This window comes from Labrus bergylta, chromosome 16 (assembly GCF_963930695.1).
Source record: "Labrus bergylta chromosome 16, fLabBer1.1, whole genome shotgun sequence".
Lineage (NCBI taxonomy): Eukaryota > Metazoa > Chordata > Actinopteri > Labriformes > Labridae > Labrus > Labrus bergylta.
Genome location: NC_089210.1, coordinates 21,801,736 through 21,810,580, shown reverse-complemented (window position 1 = coordinate 21,810,580; position 8,845 = coordinate 21,801,736). Strand labels below are relative to the sequence as shown.

The 8,845-nt window shown below is 37.0% G+C and overlaps 1 long non-coding RNA gene across 2 annotated transcripts; it reads left to right on the top strand.

Moving 5' to 3' along the window:
• Positions 1–3,042: 3,042 nt before the first annotated feature.
• On the top strand, positions 3,043–8,845 carry LOC110004614 (uncharacterized). Of its 2 annotated transcripts, XR_010668860.1 has the most exons (3): positions 5,677–5,816; positions 6,748–7,806; positions 8,415–8,845. It is a non-coding gene; the product is annotated as an uncharacterized lncRNA (long non-coding RNA). The 2 variants fall into 2 exon arrangements; XR_010668859.1 differs by having other exon boundaries at positions 3,043–7,806.

Below are 8,845 nucleotides of genomic sequence, written 5' to 3'. Positions count from 1 at the left end.
TATCATTCTCATTTATCATCATTTAGCTAAATAAACAATATTTTAAGTACAGTAATACACTGGCAACAGATATTCAGTAGAGGTAGGTTCTACAGCACTGTTATAATTAATACAGTAACATTAACATATACAATACTGTACTGTATTCAATTTCACAGCAGCATTAAAAAGTACAGTACTGTATTGTTTTTAATTTCACAGTAACAATCACAAATACAGTACTGAACTGTATTCAATTTCACAGTAATGTTAACAAGTACAGTACTGTATTGTATTTGGCTCTACAGTAATCAAAATAATACTGTAATTGCAATTACAATAACATTACTGTGAAGTATATCACAGTAAGTCACTGGCAACCAGCTGCCAGTATAATACTGTGATTATCGCAGCAACAGTCTTACAGTGTAGCGTTGATGGATAGGTGAAAATAGTTTGGTACAAATGAAGGTAAATAAAAACACATTTACTGTAAGCATTTTTAAACTGGTTATGAAGGTTTGCATGAGGGTGGTTGCGTGAGAGTCAAACAGATCTGACAGATAAAATAGTTACTGCAGGACTAGATTTTGATCCTTGACCACATAATGTAGGTGTAACTTGGCCATCAACCTTCAGAAATGAGACGAACAAGCCCTCCCTGTACTTTTACCAACTTATTATCTCTCTTCCTGGTGCCAATGGGTGAGATACTTTACATATCAGGCAGGAAGGTCATTATACAACATGATTATTTGTTTGCTAGAAACTACTGAATTTGTGACAGCTGGAACTTTTTTTTGGTTTGGTTTATTTAATTTTTATTTGTCACATCAAAGCTCCTGAAACAGAATACATTTAATGCTGTTGACTTCACCGCCTATTGAAGCGAAAGAGACCATCAGCATCTATTAGGTTATTACAAACGTCTGCCACCTGGTTGATGTCAGCCATTCACTGCACACTCTTTTATATCAATGCTCTACAAAGATTCACAAAAGCAGGAGAAGATTTCCTCTGAAAAGAAAAGAATACTTACACACACTTTGATGTGTACAAGACAAATCAGCACAGAGGTTAGAGGAAGCACTTAGCTCACAGAGGCTGCCAAAAACAACACAATCCAAACGATCCTCACTGTAGCTTTCATTTTAATATTTTGTTAAAAACAAGACTGAAACCTTTTACTGAAAGAGCCAATACCAATAAATCCTGTGAGGTTTTATTCTGAAAGTGTCATATGGCCTCTCCATAGGATCTGATGATGTGTTTTTCCAGGTTTTTTCCAGTATAAAGTGTCTCCTGCTGTTTTCTTTAACACTACTATATGAATCCTGTAATGTTAAACATTATGATATGAGCCTCACAGCTTCAAGCTCAGGTTCATCACTGTTATCCTGGATTTAATTTAAAGATAAAGATGTATTAAGTTTAAGAAAAGAAGCGTTATAATGTATACACTTCAAAGCAAACAGCTTAAATGTCTAAACTCTGACAAAAATGAATGTAAATGCTATTAAGCATTAAAAAGAATTAACCGAACTCATATTTAAAGTGAAGAGGAGAAAATAAATCTCTTGAATTACTTTTAAATGAAATGAACAGAACTGAACAGAAAGGTTACCATACCATGAGATAAAACAAAAGGTTAAAATTGACTCAATAAAAGATCGGTAGAATAAAACCATCAGTGTCCACATTAAAAGTGTTCATTCTGCACAGAAAGTAGAGTCTCTAAAGGCCCTTTTTGCAGATTTCATGTGTTCTTGTCATGATTTAAGTTTTTGTCAATCAAAGTGCCCTGGTACTTGTAACACTCAACATTCTCCACAGGTGTGTCTTTGATCATAGGCGGGAGGGTTGAGTGGGAGCTTTTCTGAAAATCAATGACCATCTCTTTTGTTTTTTTTAACATTGATCTTGAAGAAATGGTGGTCGCACCACTCCACAAAGTCCTTCACAACAGGCCCATGATCGACCTCTCCATCCTGGAGCAGACTGATTAGAACAGTGTCGTCCGCAAACTTCAGGAGATGCCTGTCGTCATAGGTGCTCCTACAGCCGTTTGTATATAAAATATACAATAAAGGAGACGGGACACACCCCTGGGGAGAGCCTGTGGATGACAGCCGCTTCTCGGATAGAGCACCATTCACCCTGACTGCCTGAGGCCTGCAAGTTGAAAAGTCCAAGACCCATTTCACCAACCTAGTATCAAGGTTAAAATTGGACAGTAGTTTCTTTGCTAAAATGTGGGGTTGGATTGTATTAAAAGCTGGAAGAAATCTACAAATAAAATCCTCGCATGTGTTTTTGTACCCTCAAGATGTTTATATAAATAGTTAAATAGAGTAATAGTGGCATCATCCACCCCTCTGTTTGCCCGATATGCAAATTGCATCGGGTCAAGCAGGCCCTGAAGATGTTTGGTCAGAACTCTTCTGACCAATTGTTCAAAAGTCTTCAAGTCAGAGCCACAGGCCTCAGGTCATTTAGCTCTTTGGTATAAATAGAAACCAGTTAGTTAGAAAGGGTTAGGAGTAACATGGGTGACAGCACTGTGTCTTACCACAGTGCAGTTGCACTCAGGGACCTTCTGTGGGTGCCAAAGTGCACCAAACTGAAATATTGTTGCTTTAACACAGAAAGTGCACACCAAAGTGCAAAGACATTTTCTTGAAGAATTAAAAAAGATAATTGAAAGAAAGCCCAGAAAGGGGGAAGTGTAGTTTAAATGTTTTGAATTTTAAATGTTTTCTGTTTGATTTCAGGCTACGGTAAAAACAGAAGTGAGCAAAGTCCTTACAGAAACAATGAAGTGTGGACATGAACAAGTCCAAAAGTCCATGCAAGAGGCCACAGATGCTTTGGAAGAATGTCTCAAGCGTGGGGTTGAGAACTCTAAAAGTTCATGTGATGAGGTCTTGAAGTCCTTTTTAAATCCTAAGGTACCTGAATATTTTGTTTTCATAACAAAACCACAGATTGTCCAACCCATACTTAAATTATTAGTGTCTAATGAAATATTCTAATTTTGTTTTGTTTCAGAGGAAGGGAAAAGGAAGTGGTTTTCACAAGACACTGAAATGTGTAATCGACAACTATGGTGTCCACAAAACAACAGCAGGGAAACACTTAAACCTCAATGAGGATTTAGCTGCAGAGCTGATGGACAGCATTGATGATGAATTTAGAAAGACCTTCCCGTAAGGAATTACTAAACAAGGACAAAAAATGGCCTCCTAAAAACGACAGCAAAGAGAAACTTATAAAATAATTGTATACAATGTAGTAATACAAATCCTTAAAACATAGATCAATCGTTTTTGCGTTGTGCCAAAACATAACAAAAGTTATATCAAGAAACTTTAGAAAAAGAGCAGAGCTGTTTTAGAAACCACATGCTACATACTCCTGTTGAACATATCATGCCGTATGTACTTCATATTACCTTCAACAGTAGTATGACTGCCAGTCTGTGGTTATTTTGCAGTATGCCAGGCCTGACTAAGCTGATTTCTGGTCTTAGAATGCATTGGAATAAAAAAAATAACAGCCCAGCTGACAACAAACGCCACTACAGGGTAGCATCCACTTACAGTCTGGAAAAAGCTGACGAGTGATTAATTTAGATTTTCAGCATTTTGAGAATCAAACAAGTTGATGGTGGTATCTTTGTGTGGTTTGGTCGGATTGTGATTATTTCTCGGGACACAATGGCCGTTGCTGTCCATCATCTCTGACCTGGTGCTTTGACTTGTGGGAAACAGTACGCAAGGACGACTGGTCTGATGCATATAATGTTTGTGCACCTCGCTCAGACCCCGATCAGTACGACGTCTGGATAGTTTTGGCATACTGTGGATCTCGGATTTGTTCGCATACTGCATACTGCATTCTGGCCAAATCAGTGCGTACTACTAATTTAAATTAGTTGGTGGTTTCAGAAAAAGCCCAGGTGAAACCTGTACTCCATGTTGTATGATTAAAATAAACCCAACACGAGTCCACCATAAGCAAACCTTTGGCAGCATTTATGCAAAGGAAAACTGTCCTTCTAACCAGCAGTTTAAGTAAAAGTGATGATTAAAAGTTAACATTCTGGTAGACAATGAAATGGTAATATGAAAGTTATCAGTAGAATATCACAACCTTTGTGTTTAACTCTCTTGTGGATATTTCAGGTTTACCTGATGCAGAGAAACAGCTGAGGCCTGTTTAACCACTGAGGATCCCACAGGGAACATTGAAAAGTCAAATGAGGCTTCTGGATTTGGTCTCAACCTTTTCTTCAGGTTGTTATTTCTGCTCTCTTTTTGTTGACATGTTTGATATGAGTTTCAGAGATGTTAGATTAGTGATAGGACAGTTTTCCTCTTGATTAGTTGTGGTGGGCCTCAGGCCAGAAATTGCAATGGGTGGTGGAGGGTCGGGAGGGGATGTTGTGTTTTCATGATAATCGTTTCTTTTTTCGGCCTTTTTGCCTTTATTAGATAGGACAGCTGAAGAGAGACAAGAAATATTGGGAGGAGAGAGTGGAGGGATGACATGCAGCCAAGGGCCAAGGTCGGATTCAAACCCACAGCTGCTGCTTAGGAATGTAGCCTCCGTACATGACATAACCGTTAAGCAATCCAGCACCCCTTTCATGTTTCTACCATTTTTTCAGCTAGACATCAACTTCTTTAATAATTCAGGTTTTTTAATTCTTGAAGATGTGTTTTTTTGTGAGTGTTTTTATTTTATGAATTTAGAAGTGGATGATTTGATGTACTCCCTGCAGTTTCACTGATTATTACTGCATCTTATTAAATCTTGAACCTTAATCAAAGAATTAAGATTTTAGGCATTTCAAGGGCTGATCTTGTTCTTTTGTGATGATTAAGGACAAGACTGTTTTACCGGGATACAAAACTTAAATCTGTGATGATATATTAAGGGTGAAATAGAAGTTAATTTTATTATCAGACCAACTTTTCTGTGCTTCCTGATATGAATTGTACAATGTTTTTTTTAAAATGTTTTTAAGTCTTCACTGATTATAAATTGATTATAGCACATCATGCAATAAAACTCCATAAAATGTAAATGTTGTTACCTTTTTATCTTTAATATGAATCTGATATAAAAGTCCTGCAGCTGCCCAAAAGATTTCCTTTCAAACCCAACGTGTTGTAAATACACAGAAGATGCTCATTTAAGAGACATGTTGGGGTTTTATGTTATAAGTGATGTTGGGTTTTAGATCAAAATGTGGTTATTTAATTGATATTAATCATTATCCTTAATAAATTATTAATATAAATTAACAATATTATTCAACTTGCACTAATAAGAACGGGGCACCACACTGAAATCACCAAATTATCACAAAACCAGCCTCGAATTAATTAAATACTAATATTATTCATAATTAATAACATGTATTTAATAAATTGAAGGCGTGAAATCCGAACACTAGCCCTCGCACCCAGCTTATATCACAATGCAAATACACCAGTAATCACAAACAACTGCTCTCTTAACTTAAAACAGAATTTATTTAACAAGCAGCATCAACTGCAATCAATGAAACTCAATCAAACAAATAACTACTATAAACTAAACTACAGCAAACAAAGTATTTACAAGCAAACAGTGTGGCACGTGTGTGGTTGTGTATGTGTGTGAGAAAGAGAGAAGGATAGGAAGAAGACAAGATGGCGGGGAAGCACCATGTAGTGACATCACATGGGGCAAAATGGTGGACAACAAAGCCGTGTGGCGTGCGTGTGTCTGTGAGAGAGAGTCAACAAGATGTTGAGAGAGAGAAAGAGCACCATGTGGAGCTTCGTCAGGTAGGTACAAAATGGTGGACAACAAAGGGAGCTGTGTGGTTTAGTAACTATAACATAAACACCAGAAAACCAGTGAACGGATTCAACGGCAGGTACACTGGTCTTTCTGATGGTGAAAGAAGATAAGAGATAAATCATTTTCTACACATATCAGAGTGGCAGTTGCCCTTGGTTTAAGCTATTGATTGTTTTATATAATAGTTGTGTTGCCTTTCTTTCAACACAACAACTGCACTGAGGCAGAACCTGTTGGTCTGCTTTGTGGACATACAGGTGTGTTCATGAGTGACATTTAAAATCAACTAAGGAAAATGTAATAACTGTTGACTGCAAAACCCTTTCAAACCTTTAATTAAACTTAATGAAAAGAACATCCCAGCCCAGATAACTTTGGACTTGAGCCACCAAGTCTACAGTTAATCAAGTTTATAGAGGTATAGATAAAAAAGGACAAGTTAAACTAGAATACTGCTGTACACAGTTAACCCTTCAACTGCTGGTTTACAAAATGTTTCCTTATTAAATACTGTAGCTTTCAGGTTTGAAAAATCATTTTACAGCAAAAAGCTTCTATCGTTTATCTTCAGGTATATCGTGTGGCAGGTCTTTAATGAAGTGAATGTACACAATCTGAAAGTCAGACTTATTGTACTTCATATTGATGACTTTGGAAAATGTTATTCCCATCTTGTTTTTTTTTTATATCTCTTTCTATTTGGGAAATAATGACAACTCTTTAATGTGATAGGATTTCATGTTACACTGTAACCCTTTTTCGTGAATGCCACAATATTATACTTTGATATGAACAGTATGATACTGTAGAATGGGTTCACTGTATAGTACTGTGAATTGCAATGCATTTTGGGTAAATATTATCAGACTGTGTGGATATCACAGTAGTTTGAGACCTTTGTGAATCCATTTACAGTAACTGATCTGCCCGCGAAAAACAGACCAATCACAGGAAAGCTGCGTTTGAACATTTTTGGGGGGAAGACCGGGAAGATGGCGGGACTTTGATGCAAAGGCTGTGACTTCACAAAAATATGTAAGTGAAATATATCTTATTCCATTTACCATTTTATATTTTTAAAAATACTTTCATAAGGATAACATTAGTTCATATCTTAACAGTTAAGTCAGGTCTTTCAACCACTTATTACTACTGTTACCTTAACATTTGTAGTTAGCTTTAAAGCTCGTGTATCACCAGTAGGCTACTTAGGTTACTTTAAGCCATCTCTCATAAATTAGTTCAACTGTGATTCTAGCTATCTGTAAATTTCATCGAGTTTTATATAATATAAAATTCCCGATTTGACTTTAAAGTATTCTAATTACATTAAAAACAATTATTTGAGGTTTATGTTTATTGTAAAGAGTTAGATGGTTTGAGATTTAACGATTTTTTTCTTGTGTTCTACTCGCCAAGTGCGTAGTGATTATTTTGCTGAAAACATAACTAACATTAGGGCTGCTGACAATCATCTTCTTTACAAGAGTAGACTACTAGCTAGCTTGTTAGCTGTTTGAATCGGTTGGTGACGTTATGTGTTCTTCGGTGTGGATCACTTTAATAACGGTAAGGTTAGATAGTTAGTGTTGTTCATTTGGAAAACGTGAGAATCAGAAAGAGTTGATATCCACGACGTCATTCTTTAATATTATTCTACGGTGTGTTGATCTCATTTACTAACATTAGCTAGTTACATTACACAGCTAGTACGGCTTTTTGACAGTGGAACCGAGTGTGGAACAAGAAGAGTTGGACGACGTTATATATGTATTGTTTGTTGTGGGTCAACGTTTAAATCGTCTTTTTCCCGTTCGGACACCGAGCTGCGGTGAAGAGAAACTGAGCTGGCGGGAAGAGACAACGAGCCGGCGGTGAAGAGACACCGAGCCGGCGGTAAAGAGACACCGAGCCGGCGGTGAAGAGACTGACAAGGTCCTGGACCCGGATTCAGCCTGCACACACAGGAGTTCGGTGAGTTCCATTAAAGTTTTACAGCAGACAGATTATGACTAAACGTTGACGTTATCTGACCTTGATCGCAATTTATCTGTTGTTTGTAATGTTAGATGGTTTAGCCTAACATATCAACTGAGAGTGGTCAGGCGAAGCTAACGTGTATACCTGACAGCTACTTTCCCAAATATCATCAGTTATATCACCAGATATAGGCGACATAACTGTGAGGAGTACATTATTTGGTGAATTCACCACAATGGTGATGCAATACAAGTGCAAACACTGATTTCTCCACGGGGATGCTTTCAAAATTGTATTCTCATGTGAAGACGCCTATTTAAAATAAAGAAAAGCAAACAAGCAATAAATATCCAAACAAGCAATAAATATCCAAACAAGCAATAAATATCCATTGTTAAACTCTCCTCAGAGCAGTCTGCTGTGGAACAGTCGTTAATGGAAGTTTACTTTTAACACCCTGGCTACCACCTAGCATAAAGACATGTTACCCCATATCACCACACACATAATCAACAAAGACAAAATGATTTACATTTTGGGATCTACCTTTTCACAATGACAAAAAGAGTTTCCCTTGAAATAGACTGTTTCTTGTTTTACAGGTTTATGGTGAGGATAAACCCAGACAACACCAAATGCACTTCAAGGGTCCAGGTCAGCCAAAGGAGTGGCAAGACAGTCCAGCTAAAGGCTACAGCCGTGAATCCCCGAGTTGCATCCTTTCTCAAGGACTTTTTAGACTTCGACTGGCATGTAGCAAATAGTTGTTTGATGCTGTAATAATGTTAAAAATTTCAAATGTTGCATCTTTAATGTTTAAAAAAAAGAAAATCAGAAATGTTCCTGTTGTGTTTCTACTTAAAACAAGGAACTCTTGACCTGTCAGCTGTACTTGTTCTAGCATAGGATGGGGGATTGTCTGCATTTTACAGTTACATTTGACAAAAAATCTGTCTTTTTTTCTTCATTCTATAAAACGAACAAAATACTTGTTGATACAGTGTATTTGAAGCTAGATTATATTTTTCATGAA